The sequence below is a fragment of the Rissa tridactyla genome, chromosome 4 (assembly GCF_028500815.1).
Source record: "Rissa tridactyla isolate bRisTri1 chromosome 4, bRisTri1.patW.cur.20221130, whole genome shotgun sequence".
NCBI classification, from domain to species: domain Eukaryota; kingdom Metazoa; phylum Chordata; class Aves; order Charadriiformes; family Laridae; genus Rissa; species Rissa tridactyla.
Window position 1 is genome coordinate 31,642,098 of NC_071469.1, and position 19,085 is coordinate 31,661,182.

A 19,085-nucleotide genomic window follows, 5' to 3' on the forward strand; every position below is an offset into this window, starting at 1 on the left:
GCACATTTATCTGACTTACAGTTTCATCATTTTTAGCGCCTTTTTTACATATTGTAGACAAAGAAGCTAAAAAAAAATCTGTACTTTAGTACCACACACAGGAGAGAGAGAGAGAGACACAATGGGAAGAGGGAGTTTTTTCCCACGGCACGGCCAGTTCCCCAGGGAAGGCAAGGGTGCTGCTTGCAAGAAAGGCTGGACTTTCTCACTGAGCCTGGCAATTTCATTAAAGCAGATTCAATACCATTATCACAGCACCAAACACAATGGAAGCTGCTTCCTGTATTCTCTACATTATTACTGATGACACAGTGTAAATCAGTCGCAAAGTCCTCTTTACTCGAATGCAGGGGCAGCACACACATTTCTTGATCCCTTACAGATTATCAGCCCCTGACTACCAAGGGGGTAGTTACTTAGAAGGGAAAGCAGTAATAGATGAGTAAGTACCAGTCACTAAGCTTAATCAGCCTGGTTTACTTTATGCTGTTGAGACAGCCAACAGCTAACCCCTGGGAATTATCCCTTATGACGCTGGGGATCTCTGCAATACTGCAGCAACGATATTGTTTGGAATATTTGTATCCTGTGTTGCAGTAGGACTATTCAGACTGATGCAACACACGCATCATCATGCAAAACTCTACCAGTGGCAGCACTTCGCACATCAATGACAGCAATCACACAATGTTTAACATGTTTTAACCTGCCTACATTGACTTCACACTGAGAATTGACTTTTCCTCTTTTGATGCATTCACTAGAGATATGTCTTAACTCCCTATCACAATTCATTAAAATCTGCAGTTCATTTTTAGATGCCAGCTTTTTCTCTTGACTTCAGAGTCAGCTCTTGACTTCAGAGTCAACTCTATTAATCAAAGGCAGATTCTTGATTGAGCAGGAAAACTAAACTATGGAACCAAAGATACCCAAGTTGATTAAATATATATTGAGGATGGTACGGTACCCTCAGTTTGCTCAGATGAGGTGATGACTAAATATAGCTCTGCTGCTTGCAGAGTAAGTTTGTATTCAGAGGCATCTTGGGGATGCTTTTGCAGCCAGGTCCAAACTGACTGTGTACTAAGACACTCGGTGCCCGTGCACAGTCCAGCGTTCCCACTGACTGGAGGACTTGGCTCAAGTGCAGCACTGGATGAATGTAGACACATTACTTCCAGGTCAAAACTGACTACAAAGATACCCCATGGGCTGTGTCCAAGCAAACAAGCCCTCTTGAATTTCGGGTTGTGGGGAGAGTAAAGCAGAGTAACTGTAAACAGACTCAGCTCAGGCACCGAAGCAACAGCATAATTTGTATTTTCCTGTACTCATGGTACCCTGGCTATTATGCCAGTAACAGAGATATCTTTAATTACAACTCTACTTCATTTCAACTGAAGGTGGAACCTGCTCAAAATAATCTCTGGAACATTTCTGAATGTGGAAGTAATACATGTGCAATTAGGCTCTGACATTATATCCTGCTATATTATAAACAATAGGTAAAATTTCCAATATCAAACAAGCTTGAAGAGCCACCCATATTTTTTATTCTACTAACCAGCTTAGAGAACAGCACAATACAAACCAAACCTGTGTAAATTAACTTTAGGTTTGGAAAGACTGGTACGAATGCATGCTATGATTTTCCATGAGCCAGCAATGTGCCCTTGTGGCCACGAAGGCCAGTGGTCTCCTGGGCTGCATTAACAAGAGCGTGGCCAGCAGGCTGAGGGAGGTCATCCTCCCTCTCTACTCTGCCCTGGTGAGGCCACATCTGGAGTACTGTGTCCAGTTCTGGGCTCCCCAGTACAAGAAAGACAAGGAACTACTGGAGAGAGTCCGGCAGGGAATGCTACAAAGATGATCAAGGGACTGAAGCATCTCTCTTATGAGGAAAGGCTGAGAGACCTGGGGCTGTTTAGCCTGGAGAAGACTGACAGGGGATCTCATCTATGCTTATAATTATCTAAAGGGTGGGTGTCAAGAGGATGGGGCCAGACTCTTTTCAGTGGTGCCCAGCGACAGGACAAGGGGCAACAGGCACAAACTGGAACACAGGAAATTCCGTCTTGAATGGAAAAACTCCTTTATTTTGAGGGTGACAGGGTACTGGAACAGGCTGCCCAGAGAGGTTGTGGAGTCTCTGTCTATGGGACATTCAAAACCCGCCTGGATGCGTTCCTGTCCAACCTGCTCTAGGTGACCCTGCTCTGGCAGGGGTATTGGACTAGATGATCTCCAAAGGTCCCTTCCAACCCCTACGATTCTGTGATTCTGTGAATTTCTCCTATGCAATATGAAGACAGGGATAGGTCTCTATCCTTTCCATCAGAGAGGCATGTAAGAAAAAAAAAAGGTTTTGAAATAGATATCTTCTAATATATAATCTAATTAGAGTCATATCCTGCCCTGTCTTATTCCCAAAAGGCATGACAAGTAGTGATTTGATGGATAGTGAAGCAGTATTTCCTAGCAGAATTAACAGAATCAAGGCAGGATGCGTGCAAGGACTGAACAAATAGACACACAACTTACTACACAGAATTTAAATCATGTGTATGACATGAAGTTTGGAGAGGCAGGCGCAGGATCATCAGGTGGAATAGACACTAGGTTTTTAGAGTCTGTTTTTTCAGAATGGATTGTTACTTTTAAAAGATCTCAGCCACTTTGTCAGACCTTACACCTGACAAACTTTTTAGTGTGACCATTCTTGCTCACACTTTTTGAATGTCTCTCCTTTTGAATGGTAGTATTTTCATCATCATGATCTTTAGATGAATAAAGGTCAACCATGAATAAAAGAAAGAAAAATGGGTACTGACTATAGTTAGCATAGCACGTTATTAAATGAACAATGCCAAGAACTCCGGAAATGATGGCTAAAGAAGAGATGGATGGTTGGGGAATTGCTGATTTTTATAGTATAAATTGCAAAAGAGAAATACAGGCATTTTTTTCTGACTCTTACAACAATTAAAGAAATATGTGGGCAAACAAACATTCTTCAGTTGCATAACAGCACTTTTGGAAGTTGAATTTTGTAAGTCACTGCAGTGCCAGTCAAGTTTCTCAATCCAAAAGTTTTGTTAAACAGCTACAATACCAATTGCTTTCCCAATCGCTTACAAAAAATGTAATGTTGGTTTAAACATGCAAGCAGACCCTTTGATGTTGGCTCAGCAATTATGAAGTAGGCATAAAGATGGAAGAGAATGGGTGAATCTGAAATCCAAAGTAGCATTTTGATAAAGCAGCAACTGGGAAATGTTCGATCCACAATTAAATATAGCCTAGTCCCAGCGGCTCTAAGTTTTGTATTTTAATTATGGACTGGCAGTAAAATGTTTCCTTTCATGAATTTGGATTTTCTGCATGTCCTCCTCTCTTGAGTCATAGAAGGACAAAGATATTTCTCTTTTTCTGATCTTCTCTGAGATATTTTTTCTAAGTAGCTTATACTATTTTATGCTTTTATCTCTCCTCTTACTCATCTTCTTTCTTGCAACAAAGAATGAATACCAAGATCTTGCAATACGTATGAGGCATCTTACATGGAGGTTTTTTATCCAGACCTCTCCTGAGCACTTACTGTTTTGTACCAAAAACTGGAGATTTGCAAAGTATTAAAAAGAATTACCAGTATCAACCCTCCACACCAAGGAGATGAGCTAGGTGATTCTGTCTATCTGTGATTATCCTAGAGTAGGAAAATAAATATATAAAAGCTGAAAGGACATGAAGTGTTACCTGTGCATTTCCACATATCAATACTATCCTTTGTTCTCATCCTTGAATTCTTTCTGCCTGCACTGCTGTTTCTTCAACAGCATTTTCTTACTGATCACTACACATTGCTTCATTGCACCAAGTACTATTTATATCATCTTTATTTTTGTAAGGAAGCAAGTTACATAAAAATTAAAAGGTATGAGGTTTTACTTATTTTTTTATAGGCTCCAGAAGTGAAACTTTACCTATCAGAGCCACTGACTGTAAATAGAATAATAGTCCCAGCTGAAGTCACAGCTTCAGGGGTCTGACATCTTTCACTGTAAATCCAACCATTGCCATTGTGTTGGTTCTCTCACATTTCTACTACTGTTACAGCAGCTATATACAACAACTTAAGGCCATAAGAGAGTTTCTCTTATCATGTCTCATTTTAGAAAAAATGTAAAAAGCTAGCTATTAGAAAGGAACAGTTGAGACCTAAATGCAGCTGTGCCAGTCTTATGATTTTCACAGTGTGGGTCAGAAGTTATACTGAAGTACTGAAAATGCACAATGTGAGCAGGATCTCTGTCTGGTGGTGGTGGCGGTGGTGATGGGGTGTTATGAAAATGAAAGCACAAGCTTGACTGATCCTTTCCATAGATAGGAAATAACTTGGTGCAGGACTGAAATCAGCTTTGTAAAACTGAAACCGTCAGTTTAAAAGATACCCGTATTTTAGCCCTCACCGCTGTCCTGTGCAGATGTCGGCACAGCGTCACTGACCTAGTCTGATGTTAAGTGTTTTCCCCCTCTCCCATCTGTGGTTCAAAAAGTCCCAGTCGGTACTTTTATTCTTTGAGGAAAGCTGCCGCAGCAGCTGGGGAGATCACCCTTACAGAAGGCTGTTCAAGGTACATTAAACCTATGCTTCTGCAGCAACATCCTATGTTTTAATAACCTTGGTAGTTCCACAAAAACTTTAAAATAAAGACTGTTTCTACACTCACGGGTCAACAGGCCTATCGTCCAGGTAGAATGACACGATAACCAAGGAAGCACATCAGTAAATTGATTGCTTGCAGTCAAAAAAAAGAACTGGACTACAACATGCAGCAAATATTTCTAACACAATTTTCACACTGCTTTTCTTCTGTTTCTCATTAGTACTATTTTCCAGTTGCCTGATACGGATTACTATTCAGAGATAAAGAGGTTATCTTCAAAAACAATTGTTCCAATAAGAACAATTTTACAGTTCTTAACACAAATAAATACATTAACCAACACTGCTCAAGTGAGTGGTGATTTCTCTTTAAAGGTCAGAAAGATGAAAAATTTGTTTGATATGAAAGAGAACATATATAATGCTCTTCTTCAACAGGACACAAATCAGCATAAGCAAACTAAAGCACCAAGGTCTGAGGTGGAGGAGCAGCTGTGTGCTCAGTCAGGCCCACCTACCCCGGGTAGACCATGCACCAAGGCTTTCAGCAAGGCGGGACCAAGGAAGGAATCTGTTTAATACTAGTAAGAGCATAACTGGCATTTAACAGGCTGGAGAAACCTTGGGGACTTTCATACAGACCAGTACACCTTGCACTGCCAGTCCTATGAGGCAGAGGTTCAACTGTCTCATTCAGATCAAGGCTGCACACCCTGGTAAGTAACATATCATTCCTGTAAAACCAGCAAACATCTGATGCAGAGTATATCACAAGTGAATGTAAACTATGGGTCAGCATTATTTTTCGTAATACAGTCATTAACTTTGATTGCACATCACTGCAGACTCATGACATTTTACTACTAGTAACGCTGCAGGCGATACCTATGCCTGGAGATCCTAGGCAGTGAAGGTCTAAAAGCCCCCCACAATAGCTACAATCCACAAGATCTAATTTACTTCAATGCTTTTAGTATAAGTTTATTGATAACAGCCTGCAATACTCAATAGCTGGACACTTGGCAGACAACTGTCTAAAGTATTTTTCTTGAACTCAGGAGATAAGATACAGCAATTTGACAAACAGATAATATTGTCAGCTCCTACAAATTAATTATGGGTGATATTTGGCATTTGTCTGAAAGCTCCACCTCCTGGAACAACTGGTTATATGAAAATCTTTGTCTAGTTAGTCATTTTTTGCCCCTGTTGTCAAGAGAAAGAAGCTTGAGAACATGAAAATATGACCACCAGAATGGCTCGGACAACAGAAGCCAAATAAGAACCACCCACTCCCTATTTCATACAAGGATCTATCTTTTTTAAGCAAATTTTGGTTTGGGGACTCAGCATTGTGGTTTCCAGGTATCTGTATAAGATTATACCAGCCATCACATTTGAGGAATTCCTTTGTCCATCTCCATGGAAGAATGCAGATGCCCACCTAATAACTCCTAGAGCACCCAGGACCCAACAGCCGTGCTCAAGTGCAAAAGAGAGCTATAGTTTCAGAAGTATTTTGTTTACCAAATTTATCAGATAGCTAAGGGTTAAAACTCTGTGTCATATTACTGGTTATGTTATCTAGGCTGGCAGAGTGAACGGGCTTGTGGAAATGAGAGTGAGTGGGATGAGACAAAAGAAATCCCTAACCTATAGCATTCACATTTCTGAAAGCCCATTTGGGGATGCCCATTCAATGGAAAGTTAGAGCTTTTCACTCTGCAAGGTATGAAAGTATGAAGACATATACCTATCAATGAGAAGTGAAAATGTCAAAAGCCTCCAATTCTTTTATTTAAGCCACTTCCTTTAACTATGGAGACTTAGGGCCATCGTACATAAATGAATTTAAACAGTACAGTGCAATGGGGATATCATGTAAATGACTTCAGATGCAGAAAGCAGTGTAGCAACATTAACATTAGACAAGCCCAAGATAACTACTCCCAATAAGGAGCTGGGTAAATCAGTATCATTAAGACTGACTAGTTCTGCTCTATGACTACCTGCTTGCAACCCTCTTACTACTACTTCATCTTATTTACTCAAATGTGTGGCAGCTCACGGCTGTGGTGGAAGAAAATTCCTATCAGTCAATCAGTTAGTAGTACAGGTAGTATCCAAGGAATACCTATCTTCCACTGTGCATTCCTCAAATGTGCACTGAATGTAGAAGCTCAAATTCCAATGAACCACAGCTCTAACAAGCACCTGCATCATACTTCTACTTTCTTTTTTTTTTCCAGTATATAGTGTAAGCACTACCTAGTTTACCCAAATATCACACAAATAGGAAATAAACAAAGAGAGAAGGCATCAGCAAGGTTGATCTTCCCACACTGGTATACCACGTAAGTCAGGAACAACTCCACAGAACCACTGGAACTGAACTGGCTTTTAACTTCTGTTAGAGAGCTTATGGCACACAATGCACACAGCTTGATCATGGAACCACGTCAACACGACTCCTTAAAAGCTCAAGACTCAAAAAGATTCAAAATATTAGAGGCAGAAGAAATATTACTACCAACTCACTGTCTCCTTTCATAGAAGTGAGCAGATAAAAGGACGAATGCTGGACAATGATGAGGACAGACATAAGCATAATATTTCAAGATTTACGTAAAAGGTAAGTTGGTATCGTCAATATGACAGAAGCACAGGTCCAGTTTTAACAGTCACTACAGGAAACATTATGCAAGGACAGGACAATGCAGCAGCTGGAATGGTAGAAATGATTGGAAAAAATTAGAAGCATCAGTACTTCATAAAATTTGTTGGAAAAGAGAGTATATTATGTTTACATAACTTTGACAACCTGTTTAGCTTCTGACTCACCTGATTCATTATAACATCAATGCATGTTTCCACATAGAACTATGAGAATCATAGAATCATAGGGTTGGAAGGGACCTCTGGAGATCATCCAGTCCAACCCCCCTGCCACAGCAGGGTCACCTACAGCAGGTTGCACAGAGACGCGTCCAGGCGGGTTTTAAATGTCTCCAGAGACGGAGACTCCACCACCTCTCTGGGCAGCCTGTTCCAGTGCTCTGCCACCCTCAAAGTAAAGAAGTTCCTCCTCATGTTTAGGTGGAACTTCCTATGCTCAAGTCTGTGCCTGTTACCTCTTGTCCTGTCCCCGGGCACCACTGAAAAGAGCCTGGCCCCATCCTCCTGACACCCACCCTTTAAGTGTTTATAAGTGTTGATAAGGTCCCCCCTCAGTCGTCTTTTTTCCAGGCTGAAGAGACCCAAATCCCTCAGCCTTTCTTCATAAGAGAGGGGTTCGAGTCCCCTCATCATCTTGGTAGCTCTCTACTGCACCCTCTCCAGCAGTTCCCTGTCCTTCTTGAGCCGGGGAGCCCAGAATTGGACACAGTACTCCAGGTGTGGCCTCACCAAGGCAGAGTAGAGGGGGAGGATGACCTCCCTCGACCTGCTGGCCACACTCTTCTTGATGCAGCCCAGGGTGCCATTGGCCTTTTTGGCCACAAGGGCACATTGCTGGCTTATGGTCATCCTGTTGTCCACCAGGACTCCCGGGTCTCGAAAAGAACTATTTGGATCATTAAAGAACTGACTGGTGAATAATCATGAAGAAACAGCATCACAAGCTAGTATTTCTGGATGGAAAGGAAAAAACAGTAGATACTTGTAAAGATTAGTATGAAATATGTAAATTATTTGAAATAGAGAATTTCTTAAGAAGAGGAAGGTTTCCTAAGAATGAGACCAGGCAGTAAGTACAATGCCAGAGATTAAGCAAAGTGATTTAAAATGTAATTTTTTTGGGATCATATTTAGGAAATAATATTATATAACAGAGAATATGAATTTTTATTTGATGGAGATCCACATAAAAAGGAGAACTCTAACACAAATGATGCCTTATAAGGTTATATCTTCATATAATGTTTTTCAATGACTAATTTTTAAGACCTTGAGGTAGGCATCTTTCTTGGAGAATGGGGAGTAAAGATTTCTATTGTGTAACAGTTAGCACTGTAGCTACTAATAAGTAAATACATATATACAGTTTTAAATTTTCAGTTCATTCTCTATCATTCAGAAAAATACAAGCCAGAAGATCTACAAAGTTGTAAAATCACGTAAGCAACAGGGGATATCGGGTTAAGAAAGAAGCAACTAAGGAAAAGTGTTGAAAGAGTTTCCGCAAGTACCAAGGAAAGTTCTTCTGCTTTTCACAGAAGATTGACCGCAGCAGTAAGTCATCGACCTGCTACACTGCTACACTAGCATGACGTGTATACGAGGTGACCAAGCAGATACAAGGCTTCTTTTCAGGAGATCCTGCAACTCAGGACTTCCTCTACAGTTTATTTCAGCTCAGGTCACATTGATATGACTTTTCTTTTAGAAGCAGTCACCAAAATCCCTGTATTTCCCAGAGTTCATTCTATATGACAGAGCAAGAACACATGTAGATTAGCATTGCCTGTGCTAGAAATCAGCCTGCGGGTGGGGTTTTTTCCCTGAAAATCAGCAAAGGTAGCCATAGCTTTCTTATTATGTTCTTGGTACTGGTATTCTTACTACATCACTCTTTTTCCTCACATGATACCAAGCAACAAAATCATTATAAATCCCAGCATGTATGATAATAGCTTAGTTACATTTTGTATGGATAGATCAGGTCTGACTATAACCATTAATAGACACGCTTACAGGGCTTCTAGGCATTTCACATTTTCTACTATTCTAGACCATGTTTCGATTGCATTGGTGGTGGGGAGTTAGATGAATGGTGCCAAATCACTGTTCCCTGCTCCTGCTATCTCTCTTGCTATGTTGCAATTTAACCACAGCAGAGACACACCACACATCATCCATGGGAGACTGCGATGGATTGCTGCAGTGGCACACGCAAACTCCCAAACCTTTCTGAGGTGCAATTAATTTCCAATTTTATTTAAAATTTTATATTCGTCCTATCTCTTACACTTACATAAGGAAAAAAAGCTTCTTAGGAACTTTCATTCTCTGACAAATAATGATGTATTTTAAAAAATAGTGAAAAATCCACAGGAAACTTTGCCTTGTTATATTAACTACAGGTAACTTGCAAGAGCGGGATACTTCAAACTGTGTTGCTTACAATTAAATAGGAGATAAATCATTACACAATAAAATGCTGGTCTCCTGAGTCCAATTCAAGGGGCTTACTCGTTTGTCCAGTAGTAACCCTGATTGTCATCATATCAGCCAGGTGGAACAAAGACCCTATCAAGAAAGGATCACAGTTAAAAATGAAAAAGAAACAAATATCTGTGTGATACCTATCTTGCACAATTGTATGCAACTTCTATTCCAAATAATTTATAAAAAGAATATGTGCTAGTTGTTTGAGATCTGTAAAATGGCAATTTAGCTGGGAAGTGGAAATGGGAACTATTCACCATTTCTCATCAGAAGCAGCAGAGGCCACCACACAAAATTAACAGGCAGCAGCTTTAAAACAAACAAAAGCACATGTGTTATCATATCCTACATAATTGTGGGACTAATTGCCACAGGTTTCAAAACCAAAGGCAAAAATAAGTTGGGAAGATAATTAAATAAATGTATCAAAGAAAACTCCATTAATGGCAATTAAACTTGCTAGTCAAGATGCAATTCCTTCATCCACGAGTTCCTAAATGAGTAACAAAATCTGGGAGACACTAACAACTGGAATCATCCTTCCAAACTTGTCTTGTTCTTGCACTCCTAATCTACTTCTGACCATTGTCTTGATTAGACAAGTTAGATACTTTGGTTTGAAACAATACAAATGCTCTTATCTTTTTAATAGCAAAGAGGATAACAAAACTTCTTATCAATTCTAGAAATTGACTCCACTTATGGCATGGTCCTGGCAGCAGCCTACAGAGAAGTGACAGGTACTTGAATGAGATCTCCTCTTTATATTAGCACATGTAAACATATTAGTTTAATCAAATTTGATGTAATTTAGGTTCACACCACAGATAAAGGCGTAAGTCTCAATTAGTCTAGGGACTATTTTGACTTTTTTTTTGCCCTGCCTCCTTCCCCCTCCCTTGTTTGGAGGAGCTGCAAAAACATACCCTTAAATAAAATAAGTAAAAGATAGAATAGGGATAGCCCTGTGGCTGTCACCTCTGCATCTGATGTACAAAATCAATCCTGGAAAAAGCTGAGGTTTTCATAGTAAGTGTTTGATCCAAAAGGTCAGCTGTATAGGCAACAGTATTTTGGATAAGAGTTAAGAGTTCTTACGATTTTTCAAAAGTTCAGTTTGAAATAGGAATTCTTGTTAATTGCTTTTAAGCAAGCATACTGACAGCATGATCATGCTCCCAACACAGAATTCTAATTCTGGTGCAACTGGTCTCCTAGATTCAAATAGGAGTTCCTATTTCCATGTTCCAGGCAACATGAAACAATCAGTTTATGATGAGATTTAGATTAAAAGCTGCGGACAATTATGCTTGACTTTCTGTGAGTCTAAGATTAAAAAAAAATAAAACTACTTTAACTTTGGTTTAAACTTCACTGCAGGTTATAATAATTTTGGAACCTCAATTTAAATATATTTAATTACCTATATATAAATGTCTCTTCCACTCTTGCTCTAGAAGTAGGATGCAACTAGAGAAAAAATTGGATTGTTGGATCATTAATCAGCATGTCAATATACTGATATCCCTGGGAATAACCTACTGTTCAAAAAATATAGGCTTTCATAACTTCATAAATAAATTCAAGGGCAGTTTAGGCTTTTGTTCCACTGTACCCTTTCTCTTTCAGATAACAGAGCTTCCAAATATGTCTTCTTTCCCACTTAAAAATAGCCTACCGGATGTAAAAGCAAAGTGTGAAACAAAAATTGATTGCTTTTCAAAATATATAAATAAATCCAGAGGTACATGAATGAATGCAATCGTTGTTCCGTGGATTTTATCTACATTACCTTTAAGACAACACTAAAAATCAGCATTTGTCAGGCTCAAATCAAATATTTATTGTAACACAGAATTGGCCTATAGTAACCCAATCCTCATTTTCTGGCCTGCTTCCCGTATCTTAATAGCACTACAGTCTCTCACTATTACAGAGACTTTCCATACAGAATCACGTGTAAAGAAGCAGTTCAGTTCCCTAAAGACCAGGTTTCCAATTTAGAGGCCCAGCACATCTTTTATTGCCACACTGATAACAGTTCCGTGATTAGGTGAATCAGTCAGGCTGCCTGAAGGAAACGCATCTTGTGGTTTCTAAGGGAGAAGTGAAAACAGCAAGACTGAAACTCGTCCAGTCTAGAAGATACCTCCATTGGACTTCATCACTCAGATTTCGGTAGGACTTCTCTACAACGTACAACAAACAACCTGTTGCTACAGTTACTAAATTCACTGGGACATGAATCATCGAGGCACGTTCATTCTGCTCTGCTGACTTTGAAGCTTATATTCCTAGCGATTAGAAGGATTCTTGTTATGAAAGATATGATGCAATTCCCCCTCATAAAAAAAAAAAGAGGAGTGTTTGGGTGCTCCTGTACTTACCTTAACTTTTGATTTGCTGATATTGCCAAATACAAAGGTAGAAATTATAACTACCAGACAGAAAACGATAGAGATGACTAATTTAATCACATGGTTTTTATTCAGTTTTATAGTCAGCAACAGAGGTTGCAAATAGTAAAGGAAGGCAACACCAGGAAGTATGTGACTTTGGGAGAAAACAACCAGGAAAAGTTGTCAAAATGCCTAATAGTCAGGTTTTTTTAACCTGCTCAGTTTCTGCTGCTCTGTTCTTCTCACCAGGAAATGCAAAATCAGATTGGAAACCTCTGAAAGGAAAAATAGTTGCTTAGAGTCAATTGTTGAGGGCTTTAGTCAGGGAATCCTGCAAGCCTCCCGCCATTTCACCAGTTAAAAGTTTTGAGAAACTTTCCCTGTCCTCACAGGCAGCCAGTCTGACTTTGTATTTGCTTTCTTAAGAAGTCTTATCTATCTCCTACTGTCCCCCCTGGTGCTGCAGAAGCAGCAAAGGATGTTGGAGCATACCGCTATGGGAAGAGCCAAACTTGGTGGCTCAAGGTACGTAGTCAACACCTGTGTTTCCTCAGTGGAAGCACGCATGCCCACCACTTCCAGGTTCTAGAACCTCTGACACACTCATGTCCGATACACCTTCATCTACTGTGTACTGGTATACAAAGCTGAATACATTGAATGATCTTTTATTTCTCTTTTAGCCACAAATGGAAACTGTCAGGTTTCAGAAGAACTGCAAGCAGAGAATGAAGGACTTGTAGGCCAGGCCCTTGCCCTAGGCTTCCCAGGCAAACAAATATAGTCTCCTTCACCTCTCCTGAGAAGCTTAACAGCCTTGCTCTTCTGCCTCTGGTGACCAAAATTTTTGATCTATTCTATTTTAGGATGGCCCCAATATAGGAAGGGAGGGGGGAGATTTCAGCATATCAGTATCAATCTCTTATATGTGGCTTCAGAGAAGAACTTGACTCAGTCCACCTGCTCAGATATTCAAGGAACCCCAGAAATTAAGTGATGAGAGATGAATGCAATGCTGAATGTTCCACTCACACATCTCTAACACTAAAAATAGGTGAAGTTTCAAGGGTACCCCTTAGTGCTTCAGCTTTCTCTTCTAAGATCATGTTACACAGAGGCTGAAGGTAATTTTCAGTAAAAACACCAAGAATCTTCATCTTTACGATTTGTGCAATACTTAAAGGAAATGAAAGTACAGGTCTAAAGAATGAAACACATGTTGCAGAGAGAGAAATCTCTCCTATCTTGAGCAATAGCACAAATGTTTCGTTGTTGTGGAAATGCAAACTTGGACTACCATAAGAAGGCAGAAAAAAAAAAAAAAAGAGATGGCAAATGCTGGGAGCAAATGAACAAACACATGTCTGACTACTTTCGTGAGTGTTAAGACAAGAGTTGGTGGGAGGAAGAATTGATGAACTGTCACAGTATGACAAATAAGACCTCTGTTGGATGTATTGATTCTGAATAGAGAATGACTCATGGATCTACTTAATTCTTGCTTCATTTACAGATGGTAAAGTACTTGAACAAATCACAGATGCTGCCAAATGAGTCAAAGAAAAAAAATATTCATTTCCATGCATGACTTTTTTTGGGTCAAATTTATTAATAACTGCTTGTTTTGCAAGACAGCTCGTATAGTAGAGCCTATATTTTGTATCAAGTATCACTATCTCGCGAATTGTGTAGTTGATCTCTCGTATGCATATTGCACAGTTAAGACAGACTTGAAGACTGGGAAAAATTACCACATGAAAATCTGAGCGTATGTGTATGCACAGGTGTTAATTTCTTTGTGCATTTTGTGGCCTCAAGATAATTTTTAGTAAGTGGAACTCAGGAGAGAAAGTTTTACTTAATGTTTTCCCCAAACACTACAAGCTCCAATACCTTTTTGCCCTCTTTTTTCATCACAGAGGATTTACAGGCACAAGAGATGAGATTTCAAGGAAAGAAAATTATGTTTCAAAATTGATTTGGGTCACTAACCCAAGAGAATGATAGGCCATAGGTGCCCTGTTTTGGGTTTGGGGTTTTTTTCCCCTCTTTTTTAACTTTAACTTAATTTGAGGAGTTACTATTTTTGTCTTGATATTTGTCTTTATATTTGGAAAACAAGCCTTGAAAATGTGAATAAAGTGCGCACCAAAACAATGGGTCTGAGCTCAATTAACAAAGCATAATTCCTCAAGGTTCTTCAACTATGTGGCCACAGTTGGGGCATTTTTTTTTTTTTTTTTAATTTAACAAAATAATTCACCATTTTCCTATCTCCCCTATCCTGATGAAACTTTTTTCTCACTTCCAGCTTTCCCTTCAAGGCTGCAACCTCTCTCCACCCATTCTTTTCCATACTGCTAAAGTAGGCAGGGAATCCAGCAATAACTACTACAGAACCACTAGATAACTGAAACTGTAATATTAATATTTATCAAGGAGATTCAAAGTTTATTTTAAAAATATTTAACATATAGAAAACCAAAATGCAATAATCTGTTCACACATTATTACTATGCTACTTGCGACTACACAATTCGTTTAGTCAAAGAACCCTTCTCCAATTCAGAGAGCAGCCTCCACTCAACAAGTCTGCCACTTTTCCCCTGGAAGAGACAAGAAACAGCTTGTCCTGTCCCCTCTGCCTGTCACAGAGCACCCCCAACTACAGCAGTCACAGCCTGTGAGAGGTGCAGGAGGGCAGGTCTGGTGGCTTTCTTGGCAGAAGCTGCTGCAGGCAGGAGGCGTGGTTGGGGTGGCATGCCAGCTGCTGCCACCAGACTGGGATGGGATGGGAGGGGACCAGCAAGGATCTGGCTTCCTCAGCTGTTCTACAGGCCTACTGCAATTTACATGGGAATTATATGAACTTATGTAGTCCTTTTATAGAAATGCTGATTAAGTTTTGGAGCAACCACTTTGAACTATATGCCAACAGCAAAAACTATTCTTTTGTGCATTGTCAGCCTAAAGGAACTCAATCTGGAACTATTTTACCAATCTTTTAGATGTCTGAGTTTAATATAAAGATTACAGAGGGTAAAGTCAGGGCAGAACTGACCCCAGCTGCCAAACTGTTTAAAGAAGGGAATTGTGAGTTAGCTTTGATCCAACACACATATGAAATCTATATTCAGTTACATCTAACACCAGATGGGTACAACTAAAGAAGGAGCTGGCTGCATACCTCATTTACAATACACCAATCTCGAGGTAAATTAAAAATAGTGAAGTACTCTTTAAATTGCACTAGCTGCTTGTGTTCCCTCAACCCCCTTCTCCCCCCTGCCCCACCAGCCCTTACAGTCTATGGGTAGCTGGAGCACAGCTCATCCTAGTTCCATCGCTCTTCTCCCGCAAGCAAAGCGAGATGCTCCAGAGCCTAGACATCCTGCTTGGACTTGGATTCCCCCTCACTTCCAAAGAATACTTCTACATAAAATTGTGATAAACAGGAAAAATACATTTAAAAATCATGTAACAGTTTGTGTTTAATAAGAAAACAGGACGAATAGCTTGTGGAAATTCCCTCTCTTGACCTTTACAAGGTGAAAGGTGGGGGTTACAGCAGCAGAGGAGAGGGAGTACCAAATGTCATTGTGCTGGCTAAGGATTTATGTAGTTAGATACGTCTGGAGGAAAGTATTAACCCAACCTCACGATACCGCCTGAATCAACTTTGCTTAGTTCAACTGCAAGGACATCTCAGTTTATAACTACCATGTTTGCAGTACAAACAGTGACTGACTCATCAACGCGAACACACATACATCAGGTGCAGTCTTAAACAGCAGCAGAATACACAAAACACTGGAAAAGACAAGACTGAATGATTTTAGACTTTATGGGAGTCTGTTTCTATTGTCTGGATTATATAGCAAAAATAATTTCCCTTCTATGATATCTTTTAATTAGGGGTCAACTTTAATGTCTAATTTAAAATGCTGCAGTGAGGAAGCAAAGGGTTGAAAAGAGGTGCTGGCTCATGTCCAGCATTGTAGTTTTACAGTCACTGCGTGTGCAGTGACTTCAAAACAGATTATCTCACCATTCCCTAGCCCTCAAAAATCTTTGTTCCCACCCTCATGCTACCACCTCTTTTTGTCAGTAATTGATGCAGCCACATGGTGATTTGTACCAGGAAACAGACCTAGTATAAAACCAACCTGGAAAAAAAGCGGATTGTAATTACAAACTGAACGTGTCACATCCAAGAGAAATTGCCACAGAATATTCCTGTAAATCTGCCAAGTCAATAATATTCATGATGATCTGCTAAGTAAGTGCTGGCTGTGCGGACTAAAGTTGCCTGGGGGCTACTGGAAGTCACACATCTACTTTTCCAGAATGTCAGAACACTTCGGGGATTTAATGAGTAAAAATCATTCCCTCAACTTCTGGTTTTTTTCCTTCTCTTCTCATCCCTCAAGGTACTCGTGCCTTGTCTACACAAGCAAGCCCCTCCCCAAGATGCCTAAGGAATGCCTAAATGACATTATAAATGTTAGGATATTGAAAAAGAAAGGAATATTTTATCAATGTTTTCTTATTTTAATGATATGGCTAAGAATTACCTAGAGTTGGTCTTTAGCAAAACAGTTACAGTTCTTAAAGCTAAATCAGAAAGTGGAACAGTATTTTTTGTTCAATTTAAATAGAGACTAGAATGCATTTAAATTACCATAATATTGTCACATAAATCTTCGGCCTTCTCCTGTGTTTAACAATGCCTCTTGCTTTGCTACTCTTTCTAAAGCACAGAAAGAACATGGTCCAAAAAACCTAACAATCTGCACACAGTAACACTTACAGTATGTTACAAATGGAGAGCAACAAACTCATTTTCTCTGCATACTAAACTATACACTGGAACAGGAAAGTTTATAAAACAATATCCTGACTGGGTCTAACAGCTGCAGTTGATGAACCTTTGAAAAGAGCATAGACTGACTCTCACCTGGAGACTAAAAATAATTTAGCTTTTTGACATGTAAAACACGGGTTGGGCAGCTTTTAACACAGGTCCTTGGAAACAATGCTCCTTTATTTTTCTCTCTCAAGTCGAACAGCAGAGGTCACTAAGGAGTCACAGCATGCCACTCTTCAAAATGGGCCAGTCATGCTGTCCTAGCCAGCCAGCTCGACCTGGGCATCCATCACCCTTAGCTTTTTTCCATCCTTCGTGCGCTGCCACCATTTCTCCTCTCCATCCTCTCAGTTCTGCACTATGTTTCCCTAGGTGCATTGAAGAGTTTAATAAGGCATGCCATGAATGCCCCAGACCTGACACTCTGCATTTTTCATTCTTCTGCCTCCACCATGAGGACAGCAGCCTCCAAGAGAAGATGTTTTGTGGCAGAGTCAGCCCTCAAAGGAGACACTACAGCATTCAGAGAGGTCAGCACGGGGGACAACTTGGCAGCAACACCACTAACCAGGAAAGCAACACATGCAGAGATTTCTGGGGCCTTCCCTTCCCTCAGATGGAAGAAAAGTTTGGAGACAGAAGAAAGCATTGCTCTACTTTGCGGGTTTGGGTTGTTTTTTTTTTTTCTTTCTGTTTTTAGCAGTCTTGAAAAAGAGAGCAAGAAAACAAGAATACATGCTTCTTGTCAGAGTATCCAAAATAGGAACAAAGACGCAGTCCTCTCCTGACATGTTACAACACAGGAGTTCAGTGTCATGGAGAAATAAAACGGGATTTGCTAGCATCCAGCCTGATCTTGCATTTAAACAATGTTTGTAGTTGGGAAAAAAAAAAGTAAATTCAATAGTTAATATTGTAATAGTGCATAAAGACATCTATCATAAAAAATAATTTAAAACTATATCAATCAATCCAGGAAAAGGGCTTTAGTAGTTCATATGTCAAGAAGAGTATTTCTTTTGAGCAGTGAAGGAGCTATTTTGTTGCTCAGAGTGCAAATATACACTTCCCATGCCAAAAAAGGTACTATGCAGCCAGTGAATATCTACAGATAGTAAGGCAGCAGTAATGGGCATGTGCGTCCTATCTCATGTAATGACTCCATACTCTCAAAAACAGGATCTAAGTAACAGGAGCAGCAAAAGACTAGCTTGTGGAAGCTCCAGTGATTAACATTTTTTATGCATGACAACATGCAATAATAATTAGTAGCAACGTATCTCATAGAACAAGTAAATTTTAGCTTAGAGAATCTTACTCTGGAGGTAAGATGGGGCAAGCCCAAGTTACTGTTTTGTTGTGCAGAAGGAAAGGCAGATCTTCCTATATACCTGGGATTCAAGAGACATCTGACGTGTATCTACATGGAACAACCTAAATGGGAAGTTGATGCCTCCATACTGGAGCTCCCTGGCATCATGGATCCTAAAGTCCTTCCATTACAGCAGAAGCTATGCAGGAACTCAAAGGCAGTTTACGCTGTTCAGCATGGTAGTACCTCATAGTAAGATTTCTGATCAGAATCAGCAGTAATTATCCTGCAAAACCAGGCTAGCTCTTTTCTCCATTGCTTCCAGCTTTTACAGAACATCCAGGATCCTGTTCAGAGTTCCCACACTGGGTCAGGCACGCGCTGAGGAAGGTTTGTTTCTGTTCCCCTTTAGCAGCATAGATCTGTCTTTCTAAGCCTTATGTATTGTGCCACTACGCGCTGCCTGTGATTCTTCTCAGATAATCAACACTTCCTCCCTGATCCCATGCAAACATCTTGTAAACTTCCTTTTCTATTTTCATAGTAAGGAAAGTACCCTCTTTGTGAGCCAGTATCTCATGAAACTTCACTGCAGCTCTCAAACAAACATCTTTCAGCAAGTTTACCTAACCTCCCTAGCTCAGCTGCTTTTATCTACATATATGAAAGCAT

At 39.9% G+C, this 19,085-nt stretch overlaps 1 protein-coding gene across 3 annotated transcripts in view; it reads right to left on the reverse strand.

The window, feature by feature from the left end:
• PRORP (protein only RNase P catalytic subunit) overlaps positions 1–19,085 on the reverse strand; it is a 54,537-nt gene that overhangs the window by 9,662 nt on the left and 25,790 nt on the right. The window lies entirely within an intron of this gene.